The sequence below is a fragment of the Staurois parvus genome, unplaced genomic scaffold (assembly GCF_062004578.1).
Source record: "Staurois parvus isolate SC_StPar_1 unplaced genomic scaffold, SC_StPar_1.0 ptg001688l, whole genome shotgun sequence".
Taxonomy (NCBI): Eukaryota; Metazoa; Chordata; class Amphibia; order Anura; family Ranidae; genus Staurois; species Staurois parvus.
In genome coordinates this window covers 123,090-138,278 of record NW_028319484.1, presented here as the reverse complement: position 1 = coordinate 138,278, position 15,189 = coordinate 123,090, and the positions used below count along the sequence as shown (strand labels likewise).

The 15,189-nt window shown below is 43.0% G+C and overlaps 1 pseudogene; it reads left to right on the top strand.

Annotated features, from left to right (window-relative positions):
- The window catches only part of LOC149434749 (uncharacterized), a 120,769-nt pseudogene extending 111,142 nt beyond the window's left edge, over positions 1 to 9,627 (top strand).
- Positions 9,628 to 15,189: the final 5,562 nt, after the last annotated feature.

Genomic DNA, 15,189 nt, shown 5'->3' with positions numbered 1-15,189 from the left:
ACAACTATGGCAACCATGGGTTGACCATTTCCTACCCTCAAACTCTGATGAAACCTTACTCTCTTTGTAGTCCTGAGTCCATTAGGTAACCCACTACTCAGTTGCTACTCTATACAGGCACACACCCTCCCCCCTGGGGACCTCCTCTCCTCCCCCCTTATCTGTACCCCTTTCTTCACTACTCTTGCTCTTATCTCTCCATTGCTCTCTTCCTTTTCACCTTTCCTCTCATTAGCTCTTTATCCCTTATGGGGTTTTCCCAACTGGGGAACCTACACTATCAGTTTGAATTTTCAGTGAGGCGGACAGGTCACCCACTCGTCTGCCACTGGTATCTGCATACAGGTTGAAGTACTAAATCTATACTCCCACTGTGAGAGTACCAGAAATGATATTATAGAGTATATAACATGTTTCAGTCTCTACATTCACTCCTCCCTTGATACTATAGCACTGTTATCTCTTGCTTAAGTTAAAGTAGAGCTCCACCCAAAAGGGGAAGTGCTGCTTTAACTAGTTGCCGACCGCAGGTAGCCAAATGACGACTGCACTGCAGCCGGCCAGTTCTGGGAGGCCGTCATATGATGTCCTCCCAGAACGCGCTCTCCTGCATGCCCCCGTTGATCTCCGTGATTGCTGTGTCCTATGACACGCTGGTCATCGGAAAATGCAATTGCCGGTTCTTGACTGCACTTTCCTCACCCTGTCAGAAAGTACTGCCTGCAGTTATCAGAGGAGGGAACATCAGGGCACTGATCATTAGTGCTGCCTATCAGTGTTGCCTATCAGTGCAGCCTCATCAACGCCCATCAGTGAAGGAGAAAAATTACCTGTTTGCAAAATTTTATAATAGAAACAAACTTTTTTGCTTTTTTTTTGTTTATAGCACAAAAAAAATAAAACACCCAGCGGGGAGTAAAGACCACCAACAGAAAGCTCTATTTGTGTCTAAAAAAAAAGATAAAAATGAGTACAATGTTGCATGACCGCACAATTGTCATTTAAAGTGTGGCAACACTGAAAGCTGAAAATTGGCCTGGTAAGGAAGGGGGTATAAGTGCCTGGTAGGCAAGTGGTTAAGGACCCCACTGGCACCTTTTGGGGGGTAACCGAAAATGACAGGTACCCGCTCCCACGTCTGCTGCAATCACCTAGGTGATCAGAAGCGGAAGTTGTCCTCCCCCCTCCCTCCCTGTAGTCTTCTGGGACACATGAAAGGTCCTAGAAGACTACAGGACCATTCACAAAGCACAGTGATACTCGCACATGCTCAGTGGGCACCCGGATGTGAAGCCGCAAGCGGTCACAGCTGGGTACCCACACTGAAGATGCCGGCACTGGAAACACAGGGTGGCCGGTGAAACGGGCTGCGGGGAGGACACCACGAGATCGAGGGACAGGTAAGTGCCCGTCTTTTAAAAGTCAGCAGCTACAGTTTTTGTAGCTGCTGACTTTTTTATTTTTTTTTTATCTTTACTGGAACTCCACTTTAATGTATGAAGATATTATTTGTACTGTACAAATTACAACCTGTACGTTACCTCTAAGGGTTGTACCCCTTCTGACTTACTGTTGGTGAGTCCTGCAATCACATTGTTATGAGCTCCTTGTAAAACTATTATCTCTTTCCAATAAAATCTATGAACAAGAGAAGATATGACCCCACAATTCCTCTATACAGGTGAAACTCGAAAAATGAGAATATGGTGCAAAAGTTCATTTATTTCAGTGCAGCAACTTAAAAGGTGAAACGAATATATGAGATAGACTCATTACATGCAAAACAAGATAGTTCAAGCCGTGATTTGTCATCATTGTGATGATTATGGCTTACAGCTCATGAAAACCCCAAATCCACAATCTCAGAAAATGAGAATATTGTGAAAAGGTGGAATATTCTCATCTCAAAGTGTCCCACTCTAATCAGCTAATTAAGCCATAACACCTGCAAAGGGTTCCTGAGCCTTTAAATGGTCTCTCAGTCTGGTTCAGTAGGAATCACAATCATATGAAAGACTGCTGACCTGACACCATCATTGACACCCTCCATAAGGAGGGAAAGCCTCAAAAAGGTAATTGCAGAAGAAGTTGGATGTTCCCAAAGTGCTGTATCAAAGCACATTAATAGAAAGTTATGTGGAAGGGAAAAGTGTGGAAGAAAAAGGTGCACAAGCAGCAGGGATGACCACAGCCTGGAGAGGATTGTCAGGAAAAGGCCATTCAAAAGTGTTGGGGACTTTCACAAGGAGTGGACTGAGGCTGGAGTTAGTGCATCAAGAGCCACCACACACAGACGGATCCTGGACATGGGCTTTAAATGTTGTATTCCTCTTGTCAAGCCACTCCTGAACAACAAACAACGTCAAAAGCGTCTTACCTGGGCTAAAGAAAAACAGACCTGGTCTGTTGCTCAGTGGTCCAAATCCTCTTTTCTGATGAGACAACTTTTGCATGTCATTTGGAAACCAAGGACCCCGAGTATGGAGGAAGAATGGAGAGGCCCAAGGACCCCGAGTATGGAGGAAGAATGGAGAGGCTCAAAGATCCCGAGTATGGAGGAAGAATGGAAAGGCACAAGGACCCCGAGTATGGAGGAAGAATGGCGAGGCCCAAGGACCCCGAGTATGGAGGAAGAATGGCGAGGCCCAAGGACCCCGAGTATGGAGGAAGAATGGAGAGGCGCAAGGACCCCGAGTATGGAGGAAGAACGGAGAGGCACACACTGCAAGATGCTTGAAGTCCAGTGTGAAGTTTCCACAGTCTGTGTTGATTTGGAGAGCCATGTCATCTGCTGGTGTTGGCCCACTGTGCTTCATGAAGTCCAGGGTCACCACAGCCATCTACCAGGAGATTTTGGAGCACTTCATGCTTCCTTCTGCAGACGAGCTTTATGGGGATAATGACTTCATTTTCCAGCAGGACTTGGCACCACCCACACTGCCAAAAGCACCAAAACCTGGTTCAATGACCGTGGGATTACTGTGCTTGGCTGGCCAGCAAACTCGCCTAACCTGAACCCCATAGATAATCTATGGGGCATTGCCAAGAGAAAGATGAGAGACATGAGATCGAACAATGCAGAAGAGCTGAAGGCCGCTATTGAAGCATCCTGGTCTTCCATAACACCTCAGCAGTGCCATAGGCTGATAGCTTCCATGCCACACCGCATTGAGGCAGTAATTGCTGCAAAAGGGGCCCAAACCAAGTACTGAGTACATATGCAGCTTCTACTTTTCAGAGGTCTGATATTGTTCTATGTACAATCCGTGTTTTATTGATTGCATGGAATATTCTCATTTTCTGAGATTGTGGATTTGGGGTTTTCATGAGCTGTAAGCCATAATCATCACAATGATGACAAATCACGGCTTGAACTATCTTGCTTTGCATGTAATGAGTCTCATATATTAGTTTCACCTTTTAAGTTGCTGCACTGAAATAAATGAACTTTTGCACCATATTCTCATTTTTCGAGTTTCAACTATATACTCCACAATTCTCCCATGTGGACACCTCGTAAGTGGTTCTCCAGTATAGACTCCCAGTTTGGGGAGCTCATTTAGAAGAAGCAGCTAGAATCAAACTCACTACTCTACAGTATGGTGAAGACCAAGGAGGCCTAGCAATACCAAATGTTAGACTTTATTTTATAGCTGCCCAACTTCAACATCTTACTAGGTGGGACTTAGTAGACACATTAGATCCCATCCATCGATTGCTACTTCCATCAGATACAGATTTCACATCACTCTCACACTTGTTAATGGGCTTCAGATGGCACCAGTGGGAAAGGCATGATCTCTCATCTATTTATTCCAGTCTTTTGACTCTAAGAGAGAGTGGTGGGAGGTGATTGTGACCTCCATACCTCTCATCTCTCTGTCCTCTTCACAGAAACTCAGTCATTTCTTTTGCATAGAGCTTTCAGGACTCCAGCTCAATTGTTCAGCTAGGACAGGAGGGATTTCCCCTTATGACCCCAATTGTAGCGGTGTTGTCGGGGATTTGATACATGTTTTGGAGATGTCCAAATTTATTCAAAAAGTACAACGATATGACCAGTATTGTAATGTTGGTGTTCAATATTCCTCGGGTGTGCCTCTTGGTGTCAATAGAGGAGGAATTATTTACACCTCCTCCTATTACAAGTCATATAGCAATAGTGAGGCTGTGTGACCATAACAAATATCATCTCAAACTCCCAGCAGACACCAGTGGATTGAGCAGGTGATCTCCACATTAACATGTGAAAAATGAACTTAACAACATTGTAATTCCCCCAGGAGATGTATGTCTGGCAGAACTGGCTGGATACTCCTTGTTCACTCCTAGTTAGTTCTTCATAGGCTTTTAAAATCTTAGCTCTTTTAGCCCCATAGAAGGAGAACGGCCAGTTGTATCCTACTGAATGGTGACTACATTGGACACCCATACTTGGGGTATGATCCTGTAGACACGGGCCTCATTGATCGGTGTCAGCTATCTATGTATGTACTGGGGGGAGTTACTTGCCGTGTACAGCTGAATTGTTCTAGGCCAGGGGTGGGCAAACTTTTTGACTTGAGGGCCGCAATGGGTTCATATATTGGACCCGGGGGCCGGACCAAGAGTAGATGAATGATGTGTATGTGTCATCCATAGTAAGCATAGTAATTAATCCCCCATATAGTAATTCATCCCCCATAGTAATTCATCCCCCATATAGTAATTCATCCCCCATATAGTAATTCATCCCCCATAGTAATTCATCCCCCATAGTAATTCATCCCCCATATAGTAATTCGTCCCCCATATAGTAATTCATCCCCCATATAGCAATTCATCCCCCATATAGCAATTCATCCCCCATATAGCAATTCATCCCCCATATAGCAATTCATCCCCCATATAGCAATTCATCCCCCATATAGTAATTCATCCCCCATATTAATTCATCCCCCATATTAATTCATCCCCCATATTAATTCATCCCCCATATTAATTCATCCCCCATATAGTAATTCATCCCCCATATAGTAAGTCCCCCATATAGTAAGTCCCCCATATAGTAAGTCCCCCATATAGTAAGTCCCCCATATAGTAAGTCCCCCATATAGTAATTCATTCCCCATATAGTAAGTCCCCCATATAGTAAGTCCCCCATATAGTAAGTCCTCCATATAGTAATTCATTCCCCATATAGTAAGTCCCCCATATAGTAATTCATCCCCCATATAGTAATTCATCCCCCATATAGTAATTCATTCCCCATATAGTAATTCATCCCCCATATAGTAATTCATTCCCCATATAGTAATTCATTCCCCATATAGTAAGTCCCCCCTATAGTAATTCATTCCCCATATAGTAAGTCCCCCCTATAGTAATTCATTCCCCATATAGTAAGTCCCCCATATAGTAATTCATTCCCCATATAGTAAGTCCCCCCTATAGTAAGTCCCCCCTATAGTAATTCATTCCCCATATAGTAATTCATCCCCCCTATAGTAAGTCCCCCATATAGTAATTCATTCCCCATATAGTAATTCATTCCCCATATAGTAAGTCCCCCATATAGTAATTCATTCCCCATATAGTAATTCATCCCCCCTATAGTAAGTCCCCCATATAGTAATTCATCCCCCATATAGTAATTCATCCCCCATAGTAATTCATTCCCCATATAGTAAGTCCCCCATATAGTAATTCATTCCCCATATAGTAAGTCCCCCATATAGTAATTCATTCCCCATATAGTAAGTCCCCCATATAGTAATTCATTCCCCATATAGTAATTCATCCCCCATATAGTAATTCATTCCCCATATAGTAAGTCCCCCCTATAGTAATTCATTCCCCATATAGTAAGTCCCCCCTATAGTAATTCATTCCCCATATAGTAAGTCCCCCATATAGTAATTCATTCCCCATATAGTAAGTCCCCCCTATAGTAAGTCCCCCCTATAGTAATTCATTCCCCATATAGTAAGTCCCCCATATAGTAATTCATTCCCCATATAGTAATTCATCCCCCCTATAGTAAGTCCCCCATATAGTAATTCATTCCCCATATAGTAATTCATTCCCCATATAGTAAGTCCCCCATATAGTAATTCATTCCCCATATAGTAATTCATCCCCCCTATAGTAAGTCCCCCATATAGTAATTCATCCCCCATATAGTAATTCATCCCCCATAGTAATTCATTCCCCATATAGTAAGTCCCCCATATAGTAATTCATTCCCCATATAGTAAGTCCCCCCTATAGTAAGTCCCCCCTATAGTAATTCATTCCCCATATAGTAAGTCCCCCATATAGTAATTCATTCCCCATATAGTAATTCATTCCCCATATAGTAAGTCCCCCATATAGTAATTCATTCCCCATATAGTAATTCATTCCCCATATAGTAAGTCCCCCCTATAGTAATTCATTCCCCATATAGTAAGTCCCCCCTATAGTAATTCATTCCCCATATAGTAAGTCCCCCATATAGTAATTCATTCCCCATATAGTAAGTCCCCCCTATAGTAAGTCCCCCCTATAGTAATTCATTCCCCATATAGTAAGTCCCCCATATAGTAATTCATTCCCCATATAGTAATTCATCCCCCCTATAGTAAGTCCCCCATATAGTAATTCATTCCCCATATAGTAATTCATTCCCCATATAGTAAGTCCTCCATATAGTAATTCATCCCCCATATAGTAAGTCCCCCATATAGTAATTCATTCCCCATATAGTAAGTCCCCCATATAGTAATTCATCCCCCATATAGTAAGTCCCCCATATAGTAATTCATTCCCCATATAGTAAGTCCCCCATATAGTAATTCATTCCCCATATAGTAAGTCCCCCATATAGTAATTCATTCCCCATATAGTAAGTCCCCCCTATAGTAATTCATTCCCCATATAGTAAGTCCCCCATATAGTAATTCATTCCCCATATAGTAATTCATCCCCCCTATAGTAAGTCCCCCATATAGTAATTCATTCCCCATATAGTAATTCATTCCCCATATAGTAAGTCCTCCATATAGTAATTCATCCCCCATATAGTAAGTCCCCCATATAGTAATTCATTCCCCATATAGTAAGTCCCCCATATAGTAATTCATTCCCCATATAGTAAGTCCCCCATATAGTAATTCATTCCCCATATAGTAAGTCCCCCATATAGTAATTCATCCCCCATATAGTAAGTCCCCCCCCTGTGTCAATTCACTTACCTTTGCTCCGCGCGTTCCTCTCGTATTCCCGCGCCGTTCTGGTCTTCAGGGAGGACTGTGAGAGGAGAAGATCTCGTCACGCTGCCCCGCCTACATCCTGGCTGCCCCGCCTACATCCTGACAGCTGCAGAGTCCTGACGCCCGAGAGGAGGGAGGGGGCGGCCATCCGAGAGGGGGGGCGGCCATCCGAGAGGAGGGGAGAGGAGGAGAGGAGGGAGGGGAGGGGAGCGGGCGCCCGGCACACAGGATAGCCGCATCTAAGTTTTAAAGAGCCGCGGCTTGCCGACCACTGGCCTTGCGGGAGCCTAGCTCCGCGGGCCGGATTAAAAGGTCCCGCGGGCCGTAGTTTGCCCATTGCTGTTCTAGGCTGTTTCTTCTTTTCTCTGTTCATTTGTTTATAAAAGGTAAAAGTGACACCATAGACAAAGCAAGTTATTGTTCTGTATGATCTGTAACAGTGCCACAACTGCCTATACGTGAGAATGTATGACTCCATTGTCTGGGCTGAATGTTGGGAATACTGTGCGCACTTAGAAACTTTCTTAATAAAATCTATTTGATTAAAAAAACACTGTAGATAATGCTGTACATATTCTTTCTATTCATAAGATATATTTAGTAATGAACATTAAAAATAGAAAGCAACTTTATGTAGCCCTATATATAGAATTCTAACTTTTTTCTTTCTCTACAGGTAGATTAATGAACCAAGTTTTTGGGACATTTTGGTCTTCATGAATACAGCTGAGTCACATGGAAAACAAGACATATGGATGTCTTAATTGACTGAAAGTCTTTACTGCAGTTCATTGGAGGATTCACACGGGATACAAGTCATATCTAAAAGTCATGGTTTGGATCCTCTTCCACATTGATCCAGCAGGAGAAAAGTAATTTCAGTGTTCTGGAAGTGACAATGGCTTTACACTAAAGTCTAACCCAAGTATACATAAGAGGAGTCATTTCAAACTACTTCTTTTTTGTAGATTTTACAATGGAGAGAAAATATATCACACACCAGAAGGTTCACAATGGAGGGAAGCCACATCAGTGTTCTGAATGTGACAAAACTTTTACACACAAGAGAGACCTTACAGTACACCATAGAGTTCATACTGGAGAGAAGCCATATCAGTGTTCTGAATGTGATAAAGCTTTTACACGGAAGTCACATCTTATCACACACCAGATTGTTCACACTGGAGAGAAGCCATATCAGTGTTGTGAGTGTGACAAAGCTTTTACAAGGAAGTCAAGCCTTATGATACACCAGAGGATTCACACTGGAGAGAAGTCATATCAGTGTTCTGAATGTAATAAAGCTTTTACTCAGAAGTCACATCTTATCACACACCAGATGATTCACACTGGAGAGAAGCCATATCAGTGTTCTGAATGTGATAAAGCTTTTACAGTGAAGTCAGATCTTATCACACACCAGAGGATTCACACTGGAGAGAAGTCATATCAGTGTTCTGAATGTAATAAAGCTTTTACTCAGAAGTCACATCTTATCACACACCAGAGGAGTCACACTGGAGAGAAGCCATATCAGTGTTCTGAATGTGATAAAGCTTTTACAGGGAAATCCGATCTTATCAGACACCAGAGGATTTACACTGGAGAGAAGCCATTTTAATGCTCTCAATGTGATAAAACTTTTACAGTTAATGCCGGTCTAATCTATCATTAGAGGATTCACAAATTTCAGCATAGACTATATTCTGGAAGAAAAGTGATATTAAAGAAGTTTCAGGTGTCACAAGTTAGTTTCACATCCCCAATGTCATCCCACAAGCTAGAGAAGGGAGAAGATAAAATGTTACCTTAAAAGAAACAAACTAAAATCTGAGCAAACTGGAATGTAATGATTGGATGAACTGAGTTTAGTGCTTATGTCCATCAATACACAACTAGAAGGGATTTGAATATTTTATCTTTGACAATTGTTTTAAGATAAGCATCAATAACTGAACAGCTTCCCTCATGATTCTCATCTTTATCTGTTTTATGGAACTTTGAATGAACATGTAATGCATTTTCATGATTCACCAACTGAGTTGTGTTTCCAAACATTTTCTTCATTTCTGTATCCTGAGGTAATACATGACCAACACTGCCTCAGTACCAGAGACTAGGATGGGGTCCAATTGTATCTTACCAAGTCTCTGAAGCCTCAGTGGGAGAGTCCATTCCAGGTTCTTTTGACTATTGATACATGATCAGCCAGGCTTGAGGTCTCCAGCTAAGCCCACCTTGTCCAATCCTCCCATTACATGTTCCATCTCCTCTCCCATTATCAATGACTTCTTTCCACATTTCATCTCCTCTCATAGGCGACAACTTTACAGGCAGGTCTGCGGCTGTGACACCAGCTAGAAAGAAGTCTCTGTTCAGTGAGAAAACAACATCCCAAGCTGATGCAGGCCTTCCAATACTGAGTTACTGCTGATTTAGGGGATGTATTCAGCAGTAAAACGTAAGCCCAGCTGGCCACTTGTGTTCCATGTGGTTCTGCCAAATGGGATTCCATCAGGTGAAGATCAGAAATCCTTGTTCCATGTTTTCTCTTTCCAGCTATTACTCCTCTCCATAGACTAATCACACAATACAACTGCCAGAGATCTGAACTTACAAAGTGCTGAGTGTGCGGTCATATTCCTACCACTTCTTCCGGGGGACTGACATTCCTCTGATTGGGGTTCACAATAATCACTCTGAGTGCACACATCTCTTTTTGGTGGAAATTTTGTAAAGAAAACTTCTTCTCCCTGGAAATATTACAACGTTGGCACCAAAGTGTAACTATGGGCAAAATCAATAATGACATTAATAATGAAATCTGTCATTAGCAGAGCAGGTTTTGCTTTTCCGAGTCTCCTATTGTATTATTTTTTGTTGTCCCTCCCAGTAGATTGTTTGTTTTTTACTACTTCCTGTAGAAGGCCAAGTATTTTGGGAAAAATGGCAGTTGGAGGGGTTGGGGCAAATCCTATAACACTGCTGGGGGTGCTCACAACTGTCAGTTGTCATTCATATGGGGGGTTGGACCTTATAGAGAACCTGTTGCTGTAACTGCTGTAGAAGCGTTAGCTGAAGTTGGGCTTTACTTGTTGTGTGTCTTACTTATGATCTATCTAAGACTTCCCTGTACAGGGTGACAACGCTGCTGTGTAATGTTCCTGCAGAATGATCAGGGTTGTCACCCTGTTACAGAAGGCGGGAAAATAACAGATCTACAGACAGGACCAACAGCTGATACAACTATGTAGCAGAGGGAACTCTGGGAATGCTAATGACAGATTGCATTACACATTCAGTTAGCAGACTTCCTGCTGTTGGTCTGATGTTTGAATTGTGTTCTGATATTTACTGTCCTGCTGTAAAAGGTGTAAATGATCGCCCGCATGTTTCCTGTAGTAGCAGGGACTACAAACTCCTATCAGGAATAGTAGGATGGCTACCTACCCAAGGGGGTCACCTTTTTGGATTTGGGGGAAACATTTCACATGGTCTCTTTCCATTAATGACACCGAAAAGGGGAGTGTCACTTCACTAACAATAGGAGAGCCAATCACAGGCCAATAACATTTCATGGTGTCTCAATGTATTGCAGAATGTTTAATCCCCATTGGTCCAATGGATTCCTAGTCCTTTCATATACATTGCTTCTTGTGTGGAAGGAGCGCCCTAAAATGGCTTCCCTTCAATTCCACCCATAGTTGTACTTTAGGTTATGTTGCCCCTCCCCCATATCTGTAAGGGAAAGCCTCAATTTCTCCCAATACTCCCCTGGCCTTCCAGTGAGAAGAAACATTTTCTCTGGAGTGGAGATGTTTTATGCAGTGAGCCCTTCATAGACGGGATGGGGAATCTAAGTAATCTAAGATAAGTAAGATGAACCGGTGTACTGGAGTCATGGATCAGATAACCAATGACACCATTGTTGGTATAGCACAGCTGACAGCAGAAGTGGCTCCATCTCCTAAGGTATAGTCACAGAACTGCATGACTATCTCTCAGAAGATCAAGGTGTAGTCTACAAACTGGTGTCAGAGAGTGTTGTACATTTTTATTAGATCATGAGGATCTCAGAAGGAGATATCTACACAAGGTAAAGGAGTTCCAGCAGTCACCTGGGTGGGGGGAAGTGGGATCCATTTTCTTGGATGGGTTTAGTTGGAACTTGGTTGAGTAATATGGTGGCTTTGCTTCTTAGGCCATTAGTTGCTACTATAGATTTGATGATAATTGTATACATTGTTGCTGTTGTATCTTTTGCTGAGTTGATTTTGCTTTTTTATGCACATGATTACATTCACATTGTTAGAACAGAAGATTATTTTAAACCTGTAAACATGTTTTATTTTCTGAAGCAGAGACCCTGGAGAATATAATGGTGGTAGTTGCAATTTTCTATGTTACAGGATATTAGCTCAGCTGTTTGTCAAATGTATATTTTCTGTTAAAAACACTAAAAATAATTTTAGTGCACAAAAAACAAATATATGACCCAACTTCTTTAGTGAAATATACAATATTAGATTGGCATCAAGTATATAGATACCAAACATGCCAAACTTTAAATATTGTGCGTATTTGTGAAAAGGTGACAAACTTCAGTACCAGAAATTGTCCATAGGTGACGCTTTAAAAGCCTTTACAGTCATCAGTTTATATAGTGAACCATGAATGATGGCCCTAGAGTTATTCCTCTCCCTCTGGTGTGTGCAGAGATATGTACAATGTGTAGTGTGATTGATGTTTTCCTACATAACCGCACCCAACCCTTGCAATTGCTCATGTATACGGGAACTGGGGGCTTTAAAATGTGTTTTGTGTGTTTTTTCATTTACAGTGTGTTACTTTACACTTTTCTTTCTCTGAACTTTATTATTGCCATATAGGGGGTTAATAGCCTCGCATGTGATAACATATTGCTGGTCACAGATCCCCTTTAAAGAAACACAAGAGGTCTATCAGACCCCTAATGTCACCTCTGGACCCCAAAAAAGATGGTCAAGCACAAATCATGTTTGATCAGCTCCTTGAAGACACGATTGTACATCTGCCAAATCTGTATCTGAGTAGACCATAGAAGCAGCATTAGAAAGAAATGTGAGCATGGCTTCAGTCAGGCGATGGTCCTGGTGGTCATGGTCTTGTTCTCCTTCAGGTCCTCTCACCTTGTAGATGGTGACATGGACTTGTGTGGGAATGAGCAGGAGGGGCTCGGGATTCTCTTGTACCCAATCAGCTTGTTATGGATAAAAGATGAAAGTGTCTTCTGGGAAGTTACAGGAATTTTGATGTTTAGAGGGTTACATAAGTGGGTGGGGCTGGTTTTAATGAGGGGCGTGTCATAAGTTAATCAGTTTCTTAGCATAGATGATATAAATGGTATAAATAGATCCTTGAAATGTAAACAATCTATCTCTTTCCTTCTGTTGTTAAAGTGTCACATATATATGATGAATAAAGTTGGATGATATTTTCACCGCACAATACCGTGGTCTGGGTTCTTCTACAACACATCCCCCCAAAAATGTCCTCTTCCAGTTCTTGGAGTCTGGTGGAATGGGACACAAGCTGACGGTATCTCTTAGGCCCCTTGTATATGGGATGTGAGGTGACTCCTTTTAGCAAAGTAGACCCCACAAGGTATTTGCAGAGAGGCATGTTGAGTACATGGAAGATTTTATTTTTTGCCAAACATGTTATGGAAAATTACAAAAAACTTTTTTTTTTACACAAAGTTGTCAGAGACGAGATATTTCTCACACAAGACATGGATATATGTGGAATTACACCCCCAACACACATTCTGCTACTTCTGGGGATACCACATGTGAGAGCATTTTTGGAAGCCTAGCCACGTAAGGGGGTCCAAAATCTAATGACCACGTTCAGGCTTTCAAAGGTCATATTTAGTTTCCTTACTACCTATCCCAGTTTCAGAGGTCCTGAATTGCCAGGAAAATGCAAACACCTCCCAAATGACCCGTTTTTAGAAAGTAGACACCCCAAAGTATTTGATCAGAGGCACGGTATTTTGCAGATCTAATTCTTATCACAAGGTTTTGAAAAATGCAAAAATGAAATAAAAAATCCATGCGTCGGCCTGCCTTGGTTATATAGCTGCAGCAGCTGCTCCTCCAATTAGGCATCCACCGGTCCAGCACCGTGCAGAGGGATCATCACATCCAAAAAGGGATCTCCATACAGGTGCACATTAAAGATTAAGATGTGGGATTGGTGAGCCTTTAACCACTTGGTGACCACGCTATACCCCTGGTTACCCAGTTCTGGAAGGGCATCATATGACGTCCTTCCAGAACATGCCCTCCAGCGCACCCCCAAGGGCAAGCACCTGACGACATCTGTGATCACTGTGCCCTATGGAGACAGCTGATCATGCGATGAGGTAAAAGGCCAATCACAGTGACCTTTTACCACGTGATCAGCTGGGTCCAATGACAGAGCACATCAAACAGTAAATACAGTTTCTGGTTATCGGTAACCAGCAGCTATCAAAGGGCAGATCGACACTGATCATCAGGGCCCTGATCAGTGCCCTGCAGTGCTGCCCAGCAGTACCACCCAGCAGTACCTCCCACCAGGGCCCTAGCAGTGCCACCTATCAGTGCCCCCCAGCAGTGCCACCCATCAGTGCTGTCCAGAAGTTGCGCCTATCAGTGCTGCCAGTCATGACTGTCAGTCAGTGCCGCCCATAAGTGCCCCTATCAGTGACCATCATTGCTGCATATCATCAATGCTCACCAGTGCTGCCTCATCAGTGCAGCCTATCAGTGCCCATCAGTGCTGCCTATCCTTGCCATCTCATCAGTGCTGCCTCATCAATGCACATCAGTGAAGAAGAAAAATTACCTGTTTGCAAAATTTTATAATAAAAACAAAGAAAACTTTTTTTTTCAAATATGTTGCTTTTTTTTGTTGATAACTCCCCCCCACCCCCAGCGGGCAGTAAATACCACCAAAGAAAGCTCGATTTGTGTGAAAAAATTACAAAAATTTGATTTGGCTACAATGTTACATGACCGCCCAATTATCATTCAAAGTGCAAGAGCTCTGAAAGATGAAAATTGGGCCGGACAGGAAGGGGGTAAGTGCAGACTTATACTCATCTGATCCTGATCTTGTGCACAAAGATAGAAGCTCTCCGGGGTCTCTGACTCCTCATTGGCTCCCACTGCTATCAATCACAGCCAGTGAGGAGGGAGCGGGGGTGGGTCAAACCGTGCTCTGTGTTTCTCATAGGCACATAGAGGCAGCTGAGGAGCGAGAACATATGAGTGTCCCAGAGTAAGCATCTTGCCTGGAGTGCTGGGGGGGATCTGAGAAGATGAGGATCCTGGCGGCTCTGTGCAAACACATTACACAGAGCAGTTAAATTTGACACGTTTGTTATTTAAAAATTGTGAAACTTGACAACCACTTTAACCCCTTCACGCCGGCGCCTCTCATTTCAGAAGCCGGGAGGCAGGGTGGCGTTTAGGGTCATGTGTCACGGCGGTCACAGGATCGGGAAAGCTCCTGATTGAAAAAGGAGATCGGGACCTTTCCATGAGTCCTGGACATGTGTGCTGGGAGTGCGCAGGGTGCGCGCTCTCAGCACATATGTTCTTTCTTAATAGAACGCAAATGTGTGGCTGCTTGGCGTCAAGGCCCAAAGGCCGGGAGGGCGCACATTTGCATTCGGCCGGTGTGAAGAAGTTAATCATCTGATTTTGTGAGCGCATAAATGCATGTAAATGTGAGTAAACGCAACGCACATAAATGTGACTCTGGGAGCAAAATACAAGTCTGGCCCCTCTGATCACCCATCCTTCCCGATGATAAAAATGTCCTGCAAACGCATGGAACCGCACATGTGGGAAGTCATGAGAAACGCACAGTTCCTGGTGTGACCGGAGCCTGACCGGGAAAACGTTTATCTGGGGTGACGTTTGGGAAC